At 39.2% G+C, this 23,468-nt stretch overlaps 2 long non-coding RNA genes across 5 annotated transcripts; one reads left to right on the top strand and one right to left on the bottom strand.

The window, feature by feature from the left end:
• Positions 1 to 378: 378 nt before the first annotated feature.
• Positions 379 to 13,980, bottom strand: LOC107795130 (uncharacterized). The gene is made up of 4 exons (XR_001650044.2): positions 13,440 to 13,980; positions 10,414 to 10,481; positions 9,193 to 9,257; positions 379 to 2,452 (listed from the first exon to the last, which is right to left on the bottom strand). It is a non-coding gene; the product is annotated as an uncharacterized LOC107795130 (long non-coding RNA).
• A 985-nt stretch (positions 13,981 to 14,965) lies between these two features.
• Positions 14,966 to 19,951, top strand: LOC107795128 (uncharacterized). Of its 4 annotated transcripts, none has more exons than XR_012705969.1 (4): positions 14,966 to 15,106; positions 16,066 to 16,133; positions 17,560 to 18,618; positions 19,740 to 19,951. It is a non-coding gene; the product is annotated as an uncharacterized LOC107795128 (long non-coding RNA). The 4 variants fall into 4 exon arrangements; XR_012705967.1 differs by lacking the exon at positions 19,740 to 19,951 and having other exon boundaries at positions 17,560 to 17,627; positions 18,552 to 19,729; XR_012705968.1 differs by lacking the exon at positions 19,740 to 19,951 and adding an exon at positions 17,184 to 17,229 and having other exon boundaries at positions 17,560 to 19,729.
• The last annotated feature ends 3,517 nt before the right edge of the window (positions 19,952 to 23,468 follow it).

The following is a 23,468-nucleotide window of genomic DNA, read 5'->3' as shown; positions in this document are numbered from 1 at the left end:
AATTACGCAACTCCACGGAATCAATTTAAGTTACACTTTCCATGATGCACACCCACATGCCCGTCACCTAGCATGTGTGTCATCTCCAAATAATTCATACAACACAAAATTCAGGGATTTATACCCTGAGAACCAAGTTTAGAAGTGTTACTTACCTAAAACCATATAATTCTTTATTCTGCAATGCCTTTGCTACGCGAATCGGCCTCCAAAGGCCTCAAATCTAGTCATAAATAATTTTATTCAGTCAAAACAAATTATAGGAATTAATTCCATATGATAATACCGATTTTCCAACAAAATCCGAAATTCCACCTAAAATCGTCTGTGGGGCCCACATCTCAGAATCATGCAAAATATATAAAATACGAACGCCCATTCAACCATGAGTCCAACCATATAAATTTTACCAAAATCTGACATCAACTCGACCTCCAAATCTCAATTTCTTATTTTGACATTCCTAGGCCCAAATCCTCTAATTTCATCTCAAAAATATGTAATCTAGTCGAAATATGCAATGATAATCCAATATTATTGACTAACAATGATCACAAGTGACTTACCTCAAGATTTCCCGTGAATTATCTCAGAAAAACCACCCAAAATCGTGCTTTAAATGTAAAAAATGACAAAAAATTCGGAACTCCTCTGTTTTGTACAATGCCCAGTTCTTATGCACCTGCGGCTAAATTTCTCACTTCTGCGGCGAAGCTTCCGCTTCTGCGAAAGCACGCCCAGTCCCCGACTCGCGCACCTGCGATCAAAATCCCGCACATGCGGGCGCGCTTCTGCGAGCCCCTCACCATGCCTGCGACCGCGAAGGTGCGAAAAATTCGTCTCACCTGCGAGCTCTGCCCAGCTCCCTTCATGGTCGCATCTGTGCTCCTCAGCTCACACCTGCGACCAAAATTCCGCAGGTGCGATTGCACCATAAGACTGAAATTTCCAGATTTTTCCTTAAGTCTGAATTTGAACTGTTAATCATTCGAAACTCGTCCGAGGCCCACGGGACCTCAACCAAATACACCAACACATCCTAAAATATCATACGAACTTAGTCGATCCTTCAAATCACATCAAACAACGCTAAAAACACGAGTCACACCCAATTCAAGCTTAACGAAAACTAACAAATTCCAACTTTTATATTCGATGCCGAAACCTATCAATTCAATTCCGAATGATCTCAAATTTTATACATAAGTCATAAATGACATAACGGGCCTATTCCAATTTTTAGAATCAGATTCTAACCCCGATATCAAAAAGTCAACTCTCCGGTCAAACTTTCCAAAAATTCAACTTTCGCCATTTCAAGCCTAATTCCCCTACGGGCCTCCAAATCACAATCCGAACACTCTCCTAAGTCCAAAATCACATAGCGGAGCTAACAAAACCATCAAAATTTAAATTCGGGGTCGTTTACACATAAATCAGCATCATGTCAACTTTTTCAACTTAAGTTTTTAATTATGAGACTAAGTGTCTTAATTCACTTCGAAATCCTTCCGGACCCGAACCAACTAACCCGGTAAGTAATAAAATAACTGTAAAGCATAAATTGAGTAGTAAATGGAGAAATTAGGCTGTAATACTCAAAACAATCCTCCGGGTCGTTACATGTATATGGCCTATCCAGCCCAAGGAAGATCAACTAACAGTTAGTCACTCAGTATTGTATAAGGCTAATCCATCCCAGGGAAAGATCCATCCCCAAATGTAAATGATTCGGACAAGATCCATGTCCAAGGAAGATCCATCCCTCAATATAAATGCTTCGGGCAAGATCTACGCCCAGGAAAAATCCATCCCTCAATATAAATCAATCGCGCTCACTATGGGGGGTGTAGACTCCGGAGAGTCTCCTTCAGCCCAAGCGTTATAATAGCCAGATCTAGGCATAAATAAATAAAACACGTTGTGGCGTGAAGCCTGATCCCATAATTATCACTCAAAATCTCCATTCTCTTGGGCTCTCAATGACATGAAAATCAACCCGACATGATAATATGATGTATCAATGAATGACAATAGAGACTGAGATATGATATGCAAATGATAGATGTGACTGAGTATATAACTTTAAATTTAAACAATTAATTCAACAACAACACGACCCTGTGGGTCCCAAAATATCGGCACGTAGCCTAAACATGATCTTCAACATAAGCCTCAGCTGAATTTCCTCTAACGCGTGGAGGATATGTGGAAAATAACATGATTCTTTAATTATATAACTCCACAAAATTTATTTAAGTCACAATTTCTATGGTGCACATCCACACGCCTGTCACTTAGCATTTGCGTCACCTCCGTACAATTCACATAGCATATAATTCAGGGATTTATACCCTCAGAACCAAGTTTAGAGTATTACTTACCTCAAAACGTATATTTCTTTACTCAAATATGCCTTTGCCTCGTGAATTGTCCTCTGAAAGCCTCGTATCTACTCACAATTAATTCGATTCAGTTAATACAAATTATAGGAATTAATTCCATATGAAAATACTAATTTTCCAATAAAATCCGAAATTAAACTCAAAACTCGCCCGTGTGGCCCAAGTCTCGGAACCCAACAAAAGTTATAAAATATGAACACCCATTCAACCACGAGTCCAATCATACCAATTTAACCAAATTCCGACATCACCTCGACCCTCAAATCTTCAATCTAAACTTAAGGATTTTCACAATTTTTCCAACTTAAAACACCATTTAAATACTAAATATAGCAATAGATTTAGGTAATTTGACCAAAATTGAGTTAAAAACACTTACCCCGTTGTTTCTCTTGAAAATCTCCTGAAAGGTGTCTCTCCCCGAGCTACAAATCGTTCAAAATGGAAAATGGGACGAATCCCATATTCAGAACTTATGTTCTGCTACCCAGTTATTTCCTCTATGCGATCGCAGATCAAGTCTCGCGATCGCGAAGCACAAACTTTCCACTACCCAACTTACCTTAGGCGATCGCGGATAAGTGCACACGATCCTGAAGTTTCAGCTCCACAAACCTACGCGATCGTGAACTTGTCCACGCGATTACGAAGTGTAACTTCGCGTGACCCCCCTGTTGCCTCACTTCCTCTACGTGAACGCGACGTGCCTCACGCGTTCGCGATGCGTGAGTTGCTCCAGCTATGTGATCGCAGGCCAATCTATGCGATCGCATAGATCCCAATTAAGCCTACGTGATCGCGAACCTTCTCATACGATCGCGTAGAAGGAAACCAGACCTCTACACCAGAAAACTTCAGCAAAACACCATGTCCAAAATTCAATCTGTTAACCATCTGAAACTCACCCGAGGCCCCCAGGACCTCAACCAAAAATACCAACAAATCCTAAAATATCATACGGACTTATTTGAAACCTCAGATCACATCAAATAACGCTAAAATCACGAATCATACCCCAATTCAAGCCTAATGAATTAAGAAATTCAACCTTGTACATTTGATGCCGAAACATATCAAATCAAGTTCGATTGACCTAACATTTTGCACACAAGTCATAAATGACATAACGGACCTATTCTAATTTTCAGAATCAGATTCCAACCCCGATATCAAAAAGTCAACTCCCCAGTCAAACTTCCAAATGAAATTTCTATTTTAGCCATTTCAAGCCTAATTTAACTACGGACTTCCAAATACTTTTCCGGACACACTCGTAAGTCCAAAATCACCACACGGAGCTGTTGGAATCATCAAAACTCTATTCCGGGGTCATTTACATATAAGTCAACATCCGGTCAATGATTTCAACTTAAGCTTTAAACCTTAGAACTAAGTGTTCTGATTCATTCCAAAACCTCACCAGACCCAAGCCAATTACCCCGGAAAGTCACATAACAAATGTAAAGAAAAAATTGAGAAGTAAATGGGGGAACGGGATTTTAATACTCAAAATGACTAGACGGGTCGTTACATTCTCCACCTCTTAAACAAACATTCATCCTCGAACGGGTTTAGAATCATACTCGGAGTCTCAAATAGGTATGGATATTTGCTCTGCATCTCGCGCTCAGTCTCCCAAGTAGCTTCTCCGACTGGCTGGCCTCTCCAATACACTTTCACTGAAGCTATGTTCTTGATCTCAAGTTTCGAACCTGCCGGTCCTAAATGGCCACCGGTTATACATCATAAATCAAATTACCATCCAACTGCACTGTACTGAAATCCAAAACATGAGACGGATCTTCGATATACTTTCGTAGCATAGATACATGAAATATTGGATGAATACCCGATAGACTAGGCGTCAATGCAAGTTCATAAGCCACATCTCCAACCTTCTTAGGTATTTCAAAAGGCCCAATATACCTAGGACTCAACTTGTCCTTTTTCCGAATCTTATAACACCCTTCATAGGTGAAACTCGGAGTAGTACCTTCTCTCCTACCATGTAAGCAGCATCGCGAACCTTCCGACCAGCATAACACATCTGTCTAGACTGCGCCGTGCGAAGTCGATCCTGAATCAATTTAACCTTTTCCAAAGCATTCTGAACCAAATCAGTACCCAATAGCCTAGCCTTACCCGGCTCAAACCAACCCACCGTAGATCAAATGAACTTGTGTACCTAATTCTCGCTGCACTGCTCTTAAAACCTGTGATGTAAATTGCGTGCCCCAATCTGAAATAATGGATCTTGGCATACTGTGTAGGAAAATAATCTCGCGGATATAAATCTCAGCCAACCGCTCCGAAGAATAAGTAGTACCAACTGGGATAAAATGCGCGAACTTGGTCAACCGATCCACAATCACCCAAATAGCATCAAACTTCCTCAAAGTCTGTGGGATTCCAACTACGAAGTCCATGGTAATATGCTCTCATTTCCATTCCGGAATTTCAAGTTTCTGAAGCAATCCGCCCAGCCTCTGATGCTCGTACCTCACCTGTTGAAAATGTAAACATCGAGCAACAAACCCAACTATATCTTTCTTCATTTTCTCCACCAATAGTACTGCATCAAGTCCTGGTATATCTTAGCAGCACCCGGATGCATGGAATACCGTGAATTATAGGCTTCTTCAAGAATCAATTCATGCAGCCCATCTACATATGGCACACAAATACAACCCTATATCCTCAACATCCCATCATCTACAATAGTAACATCTTTGGCATCACCGTGCTGAAATGTGTCCTTCAGGACAAGCAAATAGGATCATTGTACTGGCGCTCTCTGATGCGGTCATAAAAAGAAGACCGAGAAAGTATTCAAGCTAGAACTCGACTGGGCTCCGAAACATCCAATCTCACGAACTGATTAGCCAAGGTCTGAACATCAACTGCAAGAGGCCTCTCACCAACAGGAATGAATGCAAGGCTATCCATACTCACCGCCTTTCTACTCAAGGCATCGGCCACCACATTGGCCTTTACGAGATAGTACAGAATAGTAATATCATAGTTCTTTAGCAGCTCCAAAATCTCTGCTGTCTCAAATTTAGATATTTTTATTTGAATAAGTGTTGAAGACTCCGATGATCTATAAATACCTCACGAGACACACCGTAGAGGTAGTGACACCAAATCTTTAATGCATGAACAATGGCTGCCAATTCTAAATCATAAACAAGAAAGTTCTTTTCGTGTGGCTTCAACTGGCACGAAGCATAAGCAATCACTCTACCCTTCTGCATTAAGACACACCCAATACCATCCGAGAAGAATCAGAATACACTGTATAAGAGCTTGAAGTTGAACGTAAAACTAGAACTGGAGATGTGGTCAAGGCACACTTGATATTCTGAAAGCTCTCTTCACACTCATACGACCACCTGAATGGAGCACATTTCTGGGTCAATTTAGTCAAAGGCGATGCAATAGACGAGAAGCCCTCCACAAAGCGACGATAATAACTAGCCAAGCTGAGAAAACTCCGAATCTCAGTAGCTGAAGATGGCCTGGGCCAACTCTAAACTGCCTCTATCTTCTTTGGGTCCACCTTAATTCCTTCTCTATACACTATGTGTCCCCAAGAATGCCATCGAACTAAGCCAGAACTCACACTTAGGGAATTTGGCATAAAATCTCTCCTCTCTCAGCCTCTATAATACAATACCCAAGTGTTGTGCATGCTTCTCTTAGCTACGTGAGTACACCAGGATATAATCAATAAATACTACGACAAATGAATCAATATATGGCTAGAATATACTGTTCATCAAGTGCATAAATGTTGCTGGGGCATTGGTCAGCCCAAAAGACATCACGAGAAATTCATAGTGACCATAACGAGTCTTGAATGCCATTATTAGAATATCCGAATCCCGAATTTTCAACTGGTGATACCCATATCTCAAATCATTTTTGGAGAATACCCTCGCTCCCAGAAGCTGGTCAAATAAATCATTTATACGCGGCAAAGGATACTTGTTCTTCATTGTAACTTATTTCAACTGCCTGTATTTGATACACATCTGCATAGTACAATCTTTGTTTTCACAAACAGAACTGGTTCACCCCAAGGTGACACACTAGGCCTAATAAGCTCTTTATCAAGAAGTTCCTGAAGTTGCTCTTTCAATTCTTTCAATTCATCTGGTGCCATACGATACGGAGGGATATAAATGGGCTGAGTGACCTATACCAAGTCAATACCAAAATAAATATCCATGTCGGGTAGTACACCCGGCAGATCTGCAGAAAATACATCCAAAAAGTCTCGCACTGCCGGTACAAAATCAATAGTAGGAGTGTCTGAATCAACATCTCTCACAAAAGCCAAATATGACAAACACCCCTTACCAACCATACGTTGGGCCTTCAAATAAGAAATTACCCTGCTGGGAACATAATCTAGAGAACCTCTCCATTCGACCTTTGGTAACCCCGGCATCGCCAACGTCATGATTTTTGCGTGACAGTCCAGAATAGCATAACATTGAGATAACCAATCTATACCCAAGATTACATCAAAATAAACCATACTAAGCAATAAGAGAACAACTTTAATCTCCAGTACCCCAATAGTTACCACACATGACTGATACACACGGTCCACAATAATAGTATTGCCCACCAGCTTAGATACACGAACAGGTGAAACTAAAGGCTCACGGGGCATATCCAGATAACGAACAAAATATGATGATACATATGAATATGTGGAAATGGGGTTAAATAATATAGAAGCTTCCATATGGAACATTGAGACAATACCTGTGATCACTACATCTGAAGCAACGACATCTGGCCTGGTAGGAATAGCATAAAATCGGGCTTGACCGCCACCTGATCGGCCTCCCCCTCTTGGGCGACCCCTAACTAACTGAGCCCCACCCCAAGCTGGCTAGGAGGGTGGTGAAGCAACTAGTGCTAAAGTCGTATCCTAACTCCTCTACTGAGTTGAACCTCATGTAAGGCGAGGGCAATATCTCTTTATGTGACCCAAATCTCCACACTGAAAGCAACCCCTCTCTGAAAATGTCGACAAGTTTTGAGGCGGACCTCGAGAACCAGAATAACTACCATAAGAACCTGGTACAGATGAACCCTGAACTGATGGTGCACGAGATGAACTCTAAGCTGGGAGTGAACTAAGAGAAGACTGATTCTGTCGATCATTGTATGAACCATGGCTAGCTGATGCGCCACGATGAGCTGGACGAGCCATCTGAGCGGGCCTATATGGTCGACCCCTATTATGATAGGGCTTTCCCCAGCAGGAACACCACTGGAATTACCGAGACCACGAGACCTCTTGGCCTCCATCTCCTCACGCTCCTGAGTACGGACCATCTCTAGCCGTCGAGTACTGTCAACCACCTCATTGAATTTAGCATCTGCTACATTCCCTAGAGTCATAACAAAATGGAACTGATGGTTAAGGCCATTAATGAACCTCCTGATCTTCTCCCTCTCAGTGGGAACCAACCAAATTGCATGACAAGCTAATTATGAAAACCGCATCTCATACTGGGTCACGGACAGGTCCTCCTGACGTAAATACTCAAACTACTTGCGTAGTTCCTCTCTGCGGGTCTGTGGCACGAACCTCTCCAGAAATAATATGGAGAACCCATGCCATGAAAGTGGTGTTGCACAAACTGGCCTGCTCCTCTCATAAGTCTCCTACCATCTGAAGGCTGCTCCGGTCAGCTGAAAAGTAGTAAATGAGACCCCACTGATCTCAAGAATACCCATTGTACAAAGCATCCACTGGCATCTGTACAAATATTCTTGAGCATCCTATGACTCAGTTCCACTGAAAGGTCGAGGATGGAGTCTCCCAAACCTCTCTAATCTCTTTTTCTCCTCGCCATTCATAATATGACCCACTTTGGCCTGAGTAGCTGCAACCGACTAGACTGGTAGTGTCCCCGGTATCTGAAGTCCCTTCACTACCTGCTCTAGAGTACGGGCGACGAGGGTATGAGTACTTTCCCCGGCCTGAGAAGTGGTTGGCGCGGCCTAAGCCGAAACCACTTGAGCAAGGCCAGTGCAAACTATCAATATCCGGGCCAAAGCCTCCTGAAGGCCTGGAATCACAATGGGCACAACTGGTGCCTGAGTTGGTCCTGTCGGCTCAGCTATATCTAGAATCTTCTCCTGAGCTAGAGCAACTACTGTTGCTACAGGTGCTGCTTCAACTGTGATACGAGCTACACCTAGACCTCTACCTCGGCCCCGGCCCCTACCCGGACCTCAACCACGACCCAAGTCTCTCGTGGCCTTAACTGATGGCACTGGTGGCTGACCGTCCAATCCGGTAGTACGTGTCCTCACCATCAGTGTGAGAATAGAATAACAGAAATTTTGTTTCCAGAATTAACAAATTCTCATGACAGAATACAAGAAAGTGAAATTTTCCTAAGGTTTCGGCAGCCTCTTGAAGATAAGTACAGATATCTCTGTAACGATCCGCAAGACTCTACTAAATCTGCTCATGACTCGTAAGACCTATGTAACCTATGCTCTAATACCAACTTGTCACGACCCAAAATATGCATGCCGTGATGGCGCCTATCTCAGTACTAAGCAAGCTGATAACTTCGTTAAACCACAATTTCTTTTAAGTTTGAAAAACATAAAATTTAAATTAAAGTGAAAATCCCACAAATTCAGATATAAATACACTCCCAAAACCCGATTTCACTAAGTAAATGAGCATCTAATAATAAAACCTGACTGATAAAAAGAGAGTCAAGGTTTGTGGACGCCAAGAAACTACCTTGATAGTCTCCAACAGATGAAACTCTGATATCTAGCAGCCGCCATTTCTGGAAGTACCTGGATCTGCACACGAGGTGCAGGGTGTAGTATGAGTACAGCCAACTAAATAAGTAACAAGACTAACCTTTGGGCTGAAAGTAGTGATGATCTCAACAGGTACAGTCCTATATAGAAATAACCGTACAGAAATGTAGGCATGCTTTCAAGTTCAACAGTTAAACTCAATACAAGTAAAATAGATCAATTCTGAATTATATGAGGAATATGACATCTCTGTATCTACATGCCAATGTACGTATTGTATGTGATGCACCTCAGTGAAAATCTCGCATACTCAAAATCTCAAGATACTTAATCACTCAGTATTGTATATGGCCAATCCAACTCAAGGAAGATTCATCCCATATATATATATATATATGTGTGTGTGTGTGTGTATATATATATATATATATATATACACACACACACATATACACACATTCACGTGAACTGCCAGTCAGTCACTCAATACTATATAAGGCCAATCCAACCCAAGTGAAGCTCATCCCTAAATGTAAATGATTCGGACAAGATCCATGTCCAGGGAAGATCCATCCTTCAGTATAAATGCTTCGGGAAAGATCCATGCCCAAGGAAAATCCATCCCTCAATATAAATCAACAACGCTCACTGTGGGGGGTGCCGACTCCGGAGAGGCTCCTTCAGCCCAAGCGCTATAATAGCCAGATCCAAGCATAAACAAATAAAGCATGATGCGGCGTGCAGCCCGATCCCATAATTATCACTCAAAATCTCCAGTCTCTCGGGCTCTCAATGACATGAAAATCAACTCGACGTGATGATATGATGTATCAATGAATGACAACAGAGACTGAGATATGATATGCGAATGATAGATGGGACTGAGTACATAATTATAAATTTAAACAATTAATTCAACAACAACACAATCTTGTGGGTCCTAAAATATCGGCACGTAGCCTAAGCAAGATCTTCAACACGAGCCTCAGCTCAATTTCCTCTAACACGTGGAGGATTTGTGGAAAATGACACTATTCTTTAATTGTACAACTCCACAGAATTTATTTAAGTCACTATTTCTACGGTGCACGTCCACACGCCCGTCACCTAGCATGTGTGTCACCTCCATACAATTCATATAACACGTAATTCAGAGATTTATACCTTAAGAACCAAGTTTAGAAGTATTACTTACCTCAAACCGTGTAATTCTTTACTCCAATATGCCTTTGCCTCGCGAAATGGCCTCCTAAAGCCTAGTATCTAGTCACAATTAATTTGATTCAGTCAATACAAATTATAAGAATTAATTCCATATGAAAATACTAATTTTCTAACAAAATTAGAAATTTAACTCAAAAATTACACTTGAGACCCACGTCTCGGAACCCGACAAAAGTTATAAAATATGAACGCCCATTCAACTATGAGTCATACCATACCAATTTTACCAAATTCCGACATCAACTCGACCCTCAAATCTTCAATCTAAACTTAAGGGTTTTCATAATTTTTTCAACTTAAAACACCATTTAAATGTTAAAAATAGCAATAGGTTCGGGTAATTTGACCAAAATTAAATTAAGAACACTTACCACATTGTTTACCTTAAAAATCTCCCGAACATCGCCTCTCCCCGAGCTCCAAATCATTAAAAATAGAAAATGGGACGTTCTGCTGACCAGTTATTTCCTCTATGCGATCGCGGATCAAGTCCCGCGATCGCGAAGCACCCACTTTCCACTGCCCAACTTAACCTTACGCGATCTCGGATAAGTGCACGCGATCGCGAAGTTTCAGCTCCACAAACCTACGCGATCGTGAACTTGTCCACGCGATCCTGAAGTGTAAGTTTGTGTGACCCCCTGCTGCCTCACTTCCTCTATGCGAACACGACTTTCCTCACGTGTTCGTGATGCGTGAGTTTCTCCAGCTACGCGATCGCAGCCCAATCTATGCGATCGCATACAAGAAATTTTTAAGAAGTCCCAATTAAGCCTACGAGATCGCAAACCTTCTCACGCAATCGCGTAGAAGGAAACCAGACCTCTATACTAGAAAACTTCAGCAAAACACCAAGTCCAAAATTCAATCTGTTAACCATCCGAAATTTACCCGAGGCCCTCGGGACCTCAACCAAATACACCAACAAGTCCTAAAATATCATACGAACTTAGTCGAAATCTCAAATTACATCAAATAATGCTATAAACGCGAATCATACCCCAATTCAAGCCAAATGAACTAGGAAACTCAACCTTCTACATTCGATGCCGAAACCTATCAAATCAAGTCCGATCGACCTCAAATTTTGCACACAAGTCATAAATGACATAACGGACCTATTTCAATTTTCTGAATCGAATTCCGACCCCGATATCAAAAGGTCAACTCCCCGGTTAAACTTCCAAACTTAAATATCTATTTTACCCATTTCAAGCCTAATTTAACTACGGACTTTTAAATAATTTTTCGGATACGTTCCTAAGTCCAAAATCACCATACAGAGCTATTTGAATCATCAAAACTCTATTCCGGGATCGTTTACACATAAGTCAACATCCTGTCAACTATTTCAACTTAAGCTTTAAACCTTGAAACTAAGTGTTTCAATTCATTCCAAAATCTCACCGGACCCGAACCAATTACTCAGGTAAGTCACATAATAATTGTAAAGCACAAATTAAGTAGTAAATGAGGGAACATGATTGTAATACTCAAAACGACTGGCCAGGTCGTTACATAAACCGAAAAAAATATCAAACCGTATCGAATAAATTTTACATGTGGAAAATATATTTATATAGTAAGTTTAAAAATAATGATGCATTAAATTTTTCTTTGGGCCTTGGAATTATGAAAACTGTTACAAGCCAACAAGTAATTAAACATAAAATACTAACTCCTAAAACCTATTATGCTACGTCTACTTAAACTAAATTATTTCAAGTATCTTCATTAGCAAGACACAAAGTATTCTAGCGATTATGAGTAGCAAACTACAATGTATTGAATATGTTTCCTTTCATATAGTTTAGATTTATCTTTTTGAATATTTAATCTTATATAGACTTTATTCTTGAGTCCCAGCTTGGCTAATATCTTTCCACTCGTGTGCTTTATATTTTATTTCTGCCTTTGCTTGGTTTCTTTTACGTTGTTGTAGAATAGTTGATGGATCTATACTCTAGCCATCTTTCATTTTTTAATTTATCACCCTTTAAACAGTAAAAATGTATAGAGAGTTTTGCAAAGTTATATAAAAGAACATATGCTATTGCATTCTACTTATACTAGCGAATTTTATATGATATTTTAAAAAATACTGAAAATTAAGTGAACCGTACCTATACCGGAGAGAAACCGGCATGATTGGGACGGTTTCGAAAAGTCTAATTTGGTTATACATAATAGAATAATCGAAAAATTGGTATGGTACAAATTTTATAAAATAACCGGCCGAACCGAACTGAACTATTGACACCCCTAAATTCTTATCCATTGAAACGACTAACAAAGAGTTCTTTGGATTAGCTAATAAAAGTAGCTTTCAAGTATTTGGGAGCTGAATTTAAAAAGAAACAGTTACTTGTTTGGCCAGAAGTACTGAAACGTAAAATAAGTAGTTGCTGTGTTTGATAAAATAAATGCTGATAAGCACTTTTTATGTTAAAAAGACTGAAATATCTTTCAAACTGTTAACACTACAAAGGAGTTTGTTCTAAATTAATTTACACACAAATTTTTGGTTGATTAATATTGACACGTTATTTTCTTGGTGTTCCTTCTATTTCTTATAATTTCATTGGTGAAATGGTGAGAAATACTCCTCTACTATATGAAAAGAATTATATATGTTCTTTGTTATATTTTCGGTTCACTGTTACCCTCGACGTTATATAATTGATGCTAAAATACCCCTCTTCCTTTAGGGCACTTCATTGTGACAACAACATTCACTTGGTATGATATTTCGCTGAGATGGACGCTACATAGAATATCACCTTATCACCGCCTCCAATTCAGTTTTACCCCTTTGTTATCTCAACCCGCTATCTAAGATAAATCTGACGAGTTTGACTTTTAAAATATCTTTATCAAAATCATATCCAGCCTTCAATGATTGAAACAGCATTAACGGTAACCACATCAAATCATGAGAAGTGAAGTAAATATTTGACATAAAGTTATCAAGTTTCACTAAGGCATATTCACAATTACCTTGAACGTTGGGGCTCCGGCGATCCATCTTACACTTCTAGGAGAATCCCGTAAGCATCAGTAAAAGGAGTTGGGGAGAGGTAGAATATAATTTGAAGTGGCGATGAGGTGGCATGCCACGTGGTGTTCATCTCAGTGAAATATCAGACCGTGTGGATGTTGTTGGCCACAGTGGAGTGCTCTAGCGGAGGAGAGGTATTTTGTATCAGTTTTGTAATGACGAAGGTAATAGTGAACCGAAATTATAACAGAGGACAAAAATGATCCTTGTCGCATAAACTTTTTCCAATTTTATTTTCAGGTGACTTTCTCTGGATAATGTAGGAAAAACTGAGAAAATGAATGTATGAAAATTTTCTGTCTATTATTTACGTTGGCACGGTGCATTTATTTATACAAGATATGGCTGAAAGAATAAAATTCCTACTCTATACGTGGCTATTTCACATTTGATTTCCTATAACAGAGTGTACTAATTTGTACAGCTATACATATACAAAGAAAACTATGTAACGTGTAATTGCAAATTTGTAGCTGTATTCCAGTTGTCTTGCAATAAACATAGATGGTCAGATAAGGTTCCAACACAGCTTGGTTGGACGTCAGAGATTGCGCCACCTGTCCCGTGTATAAGCTTGGATAAAATAAGAGATACACAAGCGTGTATCACTCAATTTTGACCTCTTCCGCCTAACTGAACTTTGAGAGGCATCTGCTTCTTTTTTTCTTTCTTCGTATCCTCTTGGTTCTTCAAATCTTCATTTTGGTTTAATAATTTTGTGGTAACAGAATTAGACATAATGGAATTATGTGATGAACTATGATTGCCAACACCCTCCCTCAAGATGGAGGGGAGAGAAACAACACCTAACTTGCTGAGGATTGATGAATTAGAAGGCCCAGAAAGGTGTTTTATGAATAGATCGGCTAATTGGGAAGAAGAAGGAATAAAAGTGAGAGATATGATGCCATAAAGAAATTGTTGGCGTACAAAATGACAATCTAGCGCGACATGTTTAGTTCTTTCGTGAAAGATGGGATTGCGAGCAATATGTATCGCCGCTTGGCTATAGGAGTGAAGAGAAATAGGAAGTGACAGGCTGATGGAAAGATCTTCACGGAGCTGAATTAACCATGTGATTTCAGCTACAACTCTTCGCATGGATCGATACTCGGCCTCCGCTGAAGATAATGAAATTGATGCTTGTTTCTTAGATTTCCATGAAATTGGAGATCCCCCTAGACTGAGAAAGTACCCAGAGAGTCTAGGCAAGAACCCCAATCGGCATCGCAAAAGGCAAGTAGAGTGAGAGATGGATCTGTTCTCATAAAGAGACCTTGACCTGGGTTATTTTGTAGATAACTAAGAACACGAATTGAAGCAGTGGAGTGAGGAAGACGAGGATCCTGCATATATTGGCTAAGATATTGCATTGTGTATGAAATATCTGGCCTTGTATGAGTCAGGTAATTAAGCTTTCCAAGAAGACGTCGATAGACAGTAGGATCCGAAAGAGGCTCATCAGAATCAGCACTGAGTTTGCACGAGGGATCCAAAGGAGAAGATACTGAAGATAAATGATCACACTTGAACTCAGCAAGGAGTGGTAGTTTTGAGAATTTACGCTCCTTTCAACTATTTGAAGCCTTGAATAACTTACTACGAGGTATTATGACTTATGTATAAACAATCTCGGAGAATTTTTGCTAAGGAAATTAAGATTTTGTAGTGCCGAGGTGGATCAATTGGTAAAGAAAAATTTTTGCCGGAAAAAGTTTATTTCTGCGACCCACTATGCGGTCGCAGAATCACTCTGCGGACCGTATAATGGCCGCAGAGTGAATCAGGAGTGGGGCAACTGTGGAGGAAAGTTTGCGGTGCATTATGCGACCGCAGAACAGGTATGCGGATCGCATAACGACCACAGACTGAGGCAGCCTTGCCCAGTTCTGGAGGCCATATTTCGCGGTCATTTCGCGAGCCGCAGAAGCGTTATGCGGTCGCATATGCGACCGCACAATGTGTTTCGGGAATTTATTGTTCTGGTTTTATAAACCCGACCCCATTCCTATAAAATAATATTGGGGGTCATTTTGAAGGGTTTTATCTGATATTTTAGAGAGAGGTGAGAGCATTTTTGAGAGAGAAAGTGAAGACTTAGTCATTTATCCATTAATTCTTGTTCAAAATTTAAAGATTTCACAAGGATCTTGCTAGGGTTTCAAATTCTCCAATTCTTCAATTTCAGGTTTGGGGTAAACGATGGGTGATTAAGAGTATGATTCTTGGGTGTGAGAGTATTATTTATACATACACATACCAATAAGGTTTGTGGAAAGATTATTGAGTTAAAATGGGTAAAGATTGAGTTGAAAATGGTAGAAATCTTCAAAGACTTTAACTTAAGATTTGAGGGTCGAGTTAATGTCGAAATTTGGTGAAATTTATATGGTTGGACTCGTGGTTGGATGGGCGTTCATATTTTATAACTTTTTTTGGATTCCGAGATGTGGGCCCCACGGGAGATTTTTGAGTTAATTTCAGATTTTTATTGAAAAATTAGTATTTTCTTATGGAATTAATTCCAATAATTTGTATTGGCTGAATCAAACTAATTCTGGCTAGATACGAGGCTTTCGAAGACCAATTCATGAGATAAGGGCATAGCAGAGTGAGAAATTACACGGTTTGAGGTAAGTAACACTTCTAAACTTGGTTCTGAGGGTATAATTCAGTGAATTACATGTTGTATGAATTGTTTGGAGATAACGCACACACTAGGTGACGGGCGTGTGAGCGTGCATCTTAGGAATTGTGACTTAATTGATTATATGGAGTTGCATAATTAAATAAATGTCATTATCCACACATCCTCCACGTGTTAGAGAAATTGAGCTGAGACTCATGTTAAAGATCATGATTTGCTACGCGCCGATATATTTTGGGATCCACATGGGTCATTTTGTTATTGAACTATTTGTTAAAATTTATAATATTGTACACAGTCATATCTATCACTTGCATATCATATCTCAGTATCTGTTGTCATTCATTGATACTTCATATAATCATGTCGGGTTGATTTTTTATGTCATTGAGACCCCGAGAAACTGGAGATTCTGAGTGATAGTTATATTTATTTATTATGCCTAGATCTGGCTATTATAACGCTTGGGCTGAAGGAGCCCCTCCGGAGTCTGCAACCCCACAGTGAGCATAGTTGATATATATATATATATATATATATATATATATATATATATATATATATATATATTGAGGGATGGATCTTCCCTGGGCATGGATATTGCCCGAAGCATTTATATTGAGGGATGGATTTTCCCTGGGCATGGATCTTTCCCGAATCATTTATATTTGGGGATGGATCTTCTCCTAGGCTGGATTGGCCTTATACAGTACTGAGTGACTGACTGTTAGTTGATATATATATATATATATATATATATATATATATATATATATATATATATATATATATATATATATATATATATTTGGGATGGATCTTCCCTGGGTTGGATTGGCCATATATAGTACTGAGTGATTGAGTATTTTAGATCGCGAGTATACAGAGTTTTCACTAAGGTGCATCACATACAGTATGTACATTGGCATGTACTTGTGCTTCGCGAACGCGAGGGACCTGTCACGTTTGCGAAGAAGAGAGGTCTGGACAGAAAGTTTAAGTTTTGACCCATTTTTTCATTTTTGACGGATTGAAGCTCGGGAAGAGGCAATTTTTGGGAGATTTTCAAGGAATACAACGAAGTAAGTGTTCTTAACTCATTATTGGTCAAATTACCCGAATCCATAGTTGTTTTAACATTTAATGGGTGAATTAAGTTGGAAAGATTAGAAAATCCTCTTGGTTTAATTTGAAGATTTGAGGGTCGAGTTGATGTTGGATTAAGTAAAATTGTTACGGTTAGACTCGTGGTTGAATGGGCTTTCGAATTTTGTAACTTTTATCGGATTCCGAGACGTGGGCCCCACGTGCGATTTTTGAGTTAAATTTTGGATTTTTATGGAAAAATTATATTTTCATATGGAGTTAATTCCAATAAAAGTTATTGACTGAATCGAATTATTTATGGCTAGATTCGAGGCATTTGGAGGCCAATTCACGAGGCAAAGACCTAGCGGAATAAAGAATTTCACGGTTTGAGGTAAGTAACCGTTCTAAATTTGGTCTTTAGGGTATGAAACCCCGGAATATGTATTATGTGATTCGTTTTGAGGTGACGCACATGCTAGGTGACGGGCATGTGGGTGTACACCATAGAAATTATGACTTGGTCAATTCCATGGAACTGTGTAGTTGAAAAATCTGTTGATATCCGTAGATTTTTCCCCGTATTAGAGAAATTGATCTATGAATCATGTTTAAATCATATGTTTACACTGTTGCTAAATTACTGTTTTGCACTCACTCACAGTTCTATTTGCACATTTTTACCTCAGTCTCTCTTATTCATTATTGATGCATCATATCATTGTTGTTGGGCTGCTTATCATGATTTCTGAGAGCCCAAGAGACTGGAGAGATTGATGATTGAGTGAGGCCGAGGGCTTAATTATGAGGATATTTATGGATCGGGCTGCATGCCATAACATGTTCATTGATTTATGCCATGGTTGGCTTGATATAGCGCTTGGGCTGAAGGATCCCCTCCGGAGTCTGTACACACCCCCAGTGAGCGCAGGTACCTACTGAGTGCGAGTGTCGAGTGCCGAGTGATGAGTGATTGTGAGGAAAGAGTGACTGTGAGGTTGGAGTGAATGGGAGGACTGAGTGACTGTTACTCTGAGAGGATGCATTGATTTCATTATTTGCTGCATTCCAGCTGTCATATATCACTATTTTGAAAATTTCGGAAAAGAAAAATATTATTTTTGGTTTCGGTAAAACTTGATATGAAATTTCAGTGAAATCTTAAATGTCGAATTTGAGAGCATGCTTACTCTTTAATATTGGAAAGTATTGTATTTGGACCTAGCTGAGAAGTTCGTCACTACTTTCAGTTCCTTATTTATTATTATTACTTACTGAGTTGGTTGTACTCATACTACACCCTGCACTTCGTGTGCAGATCGAGGTAATCTCGGATACAGTGAGTGTTGATTCTTTCGTACAATCGATTTTTCAGAGATTTAGAGGTAGCTGTTTCGCAGACCTTGTCTCTCCTTCCCTATCCCTTTGTTATTGTATTTGGTCTCAGATTATTATTATAGACCAGATTTTTCCCAGACTTGTAATGTATAGATGCTCATGTACTTAGTGACACCAGATTTTTGGAATATGTTTTACCTAGTATTTGTGGAATTTTCACTTAAGCTTAAATTATGATGTTTTCCGTATTTAAAAGATATTGTGGGTTATTAACGATGTCGGCTTTCCTAGTATTGAGATAGGCGCCATCATGACGGGTGTGATTTTTGGGTCATGACAAGTTGGTATCAGAGCCTAAGTTACTGTCACGACCCAACTGGAGGGTCATGACTAGCACCCGGGACATACTTGCCGAGCACCAACGTACATTTTATCTAACCTTCCTTATTATCTTTAAGGGCCGACAACATCAATATAAATAGTAGACATGGATCATGAACATCCAACAATGAAAGATAATGTCATGAACATACATAACATGGGACGACAAGACTATCAAGAAACTATATATAAGGTACGAGCTACCATGATGCCATGAAAGACTATACAATAAAAATCAGCCGACAAGGCATTCTAAACCATACATAAGTCGACACCTGTCTATGAGCCTCTAAAGGAACATAAGTGCTACAACATTGCCGGAACAGGGCCCCGACATACCCATAATGTCTATAACAAAAATGCATACCAAGACCATGGCAAGTCCGGAGAAGGGATCTCGCCAATAACCGCTGAACTGGACAGCCTACTGTGGTGGGGGAGCTACGTCTACCTGTCTATCAGGACCTGCAGCACGACATGCAGCGTCCACAAATAAAAAGGACGTCAGTACGAATAAAGTACTGAGTATGTGAGGCAAGAAAGCATAAGTAAGAACAGTAATGTAAACAGGGATAGAGAGATGTCATATTCCTCACATTGTTCAGAATTGGTCTATTTATTTGTACTGAGAGTAACTGTTGAACTTGAAAGAATGCCTATATTTCTATATTGTTATTTCTATACTGGATTGTACTTGCTGAGCTCGTCACCACTTTCAGCCCAAAGGTTAGTCTTGTTACTTATTGAGTTGGTTGTACTCACACTACACTCTGTATCTCGTATGCAGATCCAGGTGCTCCCGGATACGGTGGGTTGCTAGATTTCGGAATTTATTCTATGGAGATAATCAAGGTAGCTACTTGGCGTTCGCAGACTTTGAATCCCTTCCTTTTTAGTTATTGTACTGTTCTATATTTTCAGACAGTAATTTTATCAGTCAGACCTTGTATTCATTTAGATGCTCATATACTCAGTGACACCGGATTTTGGGAGTGTTTATATATGTATTTGTGAGTTTTTTCCCGCTAAATTTAGATATTATAATTTCAAACAAAAAAGATATAGTGGTTTATTGAGATTGTCGGTTTGCCTAGTATTGAGAAAGGCGTCATCACGACAGGTGAGATTTCGGGTCGTGACAGATTTGCATCTAAAATGATGAAGAGTCTCCAGGAAATTGAGAGTTAACATAGACCTCTATCTGCTTTTCATCTTGCATGAGTAAAGCGTAAGCATGTCCAATACTAGGCAGAGGTAATAACATCAGAATATTACTCTTAACAGAGGCATAAGTTTCATTCAAGCCCTCGAGGAACTTGACGATTCTCTCATCTTGGAGTGACTTAGCCACCTTAGCTTTACCTCCACAGTCACATGCACAAGCACAATTTACATTAGTGTTCAAGGTATCTAACTCATCCCACAACCTTTTAATTTTAGTAAAATATCCTGCTATGTCTGAAGATCTCTACACTAAGTCACTCAATTCCTTTTGTAAATGATACAACTTTGCACCATTTAATTGCCCAAATCTGTCCTCTAAATCCTCCCACAGATCTTTGGTTGTCTTAGAGTAGATGACACTGTCAGCAATGTTCTTTGAAAGAGAGTTTAGCAACCAAGAAATGACCATGTCATTACACCTATTCCAAAGCTTGTAATCAGAAGGTTCTGATTCAGGAGCAAGACAAGTTCCATCAATAAATCCCAATTTATTTTTGGCAGATAGAGCTATGAGGATGGACCTACGCCATCCACCGTATCATTTGCCATCAAAAGATGAGTTCACCAAGGTCAAACCAGGTGAATCAAAGGGGTGAAGAAAAAATGGGTGAGAAGAGTCTGGTACTACATTTCCAGTATTCTTTGAAGAGTCCGGTATTGTATTACCAATGCTCCCAGAGGTGATTTCAGAGGTGTTAACCATTGATAACAAAAGATATGAACAAGAATGAACAAAAACAGTAAAAAATGAGGATCTTTAGAGATGCTCAGGTACCATGTAGAAAAGACTGAGAAAATGAATGTATGAAAATTTTCTGTCTATTATTTATGTTGGCAATGTGCATGTATTTATACAAGATATGGCTGAAAGAATAAAATTCCTACTCTGTACGTGGCTATTTCACATTTGATTTCCTATAACAGAGTGTACTAGTTTGTACAACTATACATATATAAACAAAACTATGTAACGGGTAATTGCAAATTTGTAGCTGTGTTCCAATTGTCTTGCAATAAACATGGATGGTCAGATAAGATTATGTCACGACCCAATTTTCCCTCTGATAGGTATAGTAATGGCACCTAGTCTTAGGGACTAAGTAAGCCTAATATTTATTAAATAACAACAATAACTAGATAACATCTAACAATTTGTTTTAAATGGAAACCTCTATAAAATTTACAATTCTCAAAACCGGTAGTACAAGTCATAAGCTCTACAGAGTTTGCTACAATTTTCTAAATACAACTATTTGAAATTAAGTAAACAGTATGAATACGAATCAGAAGGTGACTCCGAAGCCTGCGAACGTGGCAGCAGGTTTACCTTGAGTCTCCACAGCAACAATCCGAACACTAGCTAATGATCAACTGACTTCGAAATACCTGGATCTGCACAAAAATATGTCAAAGTGTAGTATGAGTACACCACGGCGGTACCCAACAAGTATCAAGACTAACCTCAGTGGAGTAATGATGACCAACAGTCAAGACACCTACTGGACTAAATAACATAAACAAGTGTAAGTATAGAAACAACAGAGTATGATATCTACATAAAGATTACGTGAAGTGGCAATTAATACGGTAAATTTCAGTAAGAAAGGGATACAACAACTATCAGCGGAACATCATCATAATGACATAGAAGAACGAACGGAAATACAGCTTAAATCCGATGAACACAATTAAAAGAAAGGCAGGTAGCAACTAGATGAAAACAACCACTTTCACACCAAGTTTTTAGTCAATAAACTCCACGAGGTACCGAACCTCATACTATTCACAACTCACAGGTCCCATTATCTGAACCCTAACACTTGGCATCCTGTGCCCTCATTACACTTAATAACTGCATTGACGACTCACGTGCCAAATAGAGCCATTCTCACATAGAAGGTAAGTAAATAAGGGTGTGCAACTATACTCAGCAGTATCAAGAAAAACTTCTTAACCGATAAGAGTACACTACGCGTATGCTTGTGCGAGTATCCTAACATGGTTTATGCCAGCTAGTAAGTATACCAAAAGAAATGGACAGCACGCAAAATATTTTCACACAACTTTTCACAAGATAAAGCTCACATATGTAAGTGTACCACTACACAACATCAACAACAAAAATTTTCCCAGGCCATCACAAGTCATCACAAATCAATCCCTCACGTATCCCACCTTGTCTCGCCATGTGTGCAATAGTAAAGTAAGTGCCCGTCTTGACTAGCCACACGTGCATATGTAACAACGGTCCCACAAAGTACAAATCAACAACGAGGGAGATATCACGAGTCAATAATTCCAATAAGGGTAAGTCAACTAAGATATAGGATACCTAAACTTCATTTAAAGTTGAGCAATCACGAAAGAAATACTACAAATTCAATTAAGGATAGGCAGCGGGAAGATAATCATAACCTCAATTAAGGATGAACAATTACAAAAGAGATAATATAACTTCAAATAAAGATAAGCAGTTAGGGAAAAGATAATATGTCAATAGAAGAGATAACAATTTCAGTTAGGGCACATATGAATCAAATGAGAAACAAAATGGATCATGAAGCAATTAATTCTAATTAAAGCAGGTAGAAGTGAAATTGGTAATTAAGAAAACGTAATCATAACGAGAACAACTACATATTCAGTGAATACAAGGACCTAAGAACCCTAAAAGGTTAATTTTTCACAAATAAGTCTGAGCACGTACTCGTCACTTCGCGCACACGGACTACAATTGGCATAGAAGACTCAAATCCTAAGGGGTAGCTCCCCCACACGAAGTTAGGCAAGATATTTACCTCAAAGAAGACAGACTGATACTCTAAAATAAACTTCTCGAGTGAAATGACCTCCGGACGGCTCAAATCTAACCAAAATAATTTCTAAGCACAAATAAAACTCATAAGGAACTATTCTGGATCATAAAGCCTCAATCTTTATAAAAATCTAAAAATCGACACAAAAGTTGACCCCCAGGCCTGCACCTCGAAACCCGACAAATTTCACAAAACCGAAACACCCATTCCGATACGAATTCAACCATACTAAAATTATCAAATTCCGATACGATTTCGTCCTTCAAATCATGATTTTTCATTTTGAAATATTTCTTCAAAACCTCCATTTTCCTCAACTAAAAATATAAATTAAATGATATAAATAAAGATAAAATCATGAAATATAATAAATTCTAGGTGAAGAACACTTACCCAATCGATTTGCTTGAAAAATCCTCAAAGAAGCTCCAAAAACGGAGGTCTAAAACTCAAAATATGAAGAAAATGGCCAAACC

The sequence above is a fragment of the Nicotiana tabacum genome, chromosome 23, assembly GCF_000715075.1.
Source record: "Nicotiana tabacum cultivar K326 chromosome 23, ASM71507v2, whole genome shotgun sequence".
Taxonomy (NCBI): domain Eukaryota; kingdom Viridiplantae; phylum Streptophyta; class Magnoliopsida; order Solanales; family Solanaceae; genus Nicotiana; species Nicotiana tabacum.
This window is presented reverse-complemented; position numbering and strand designations above follow the sequence as displayed.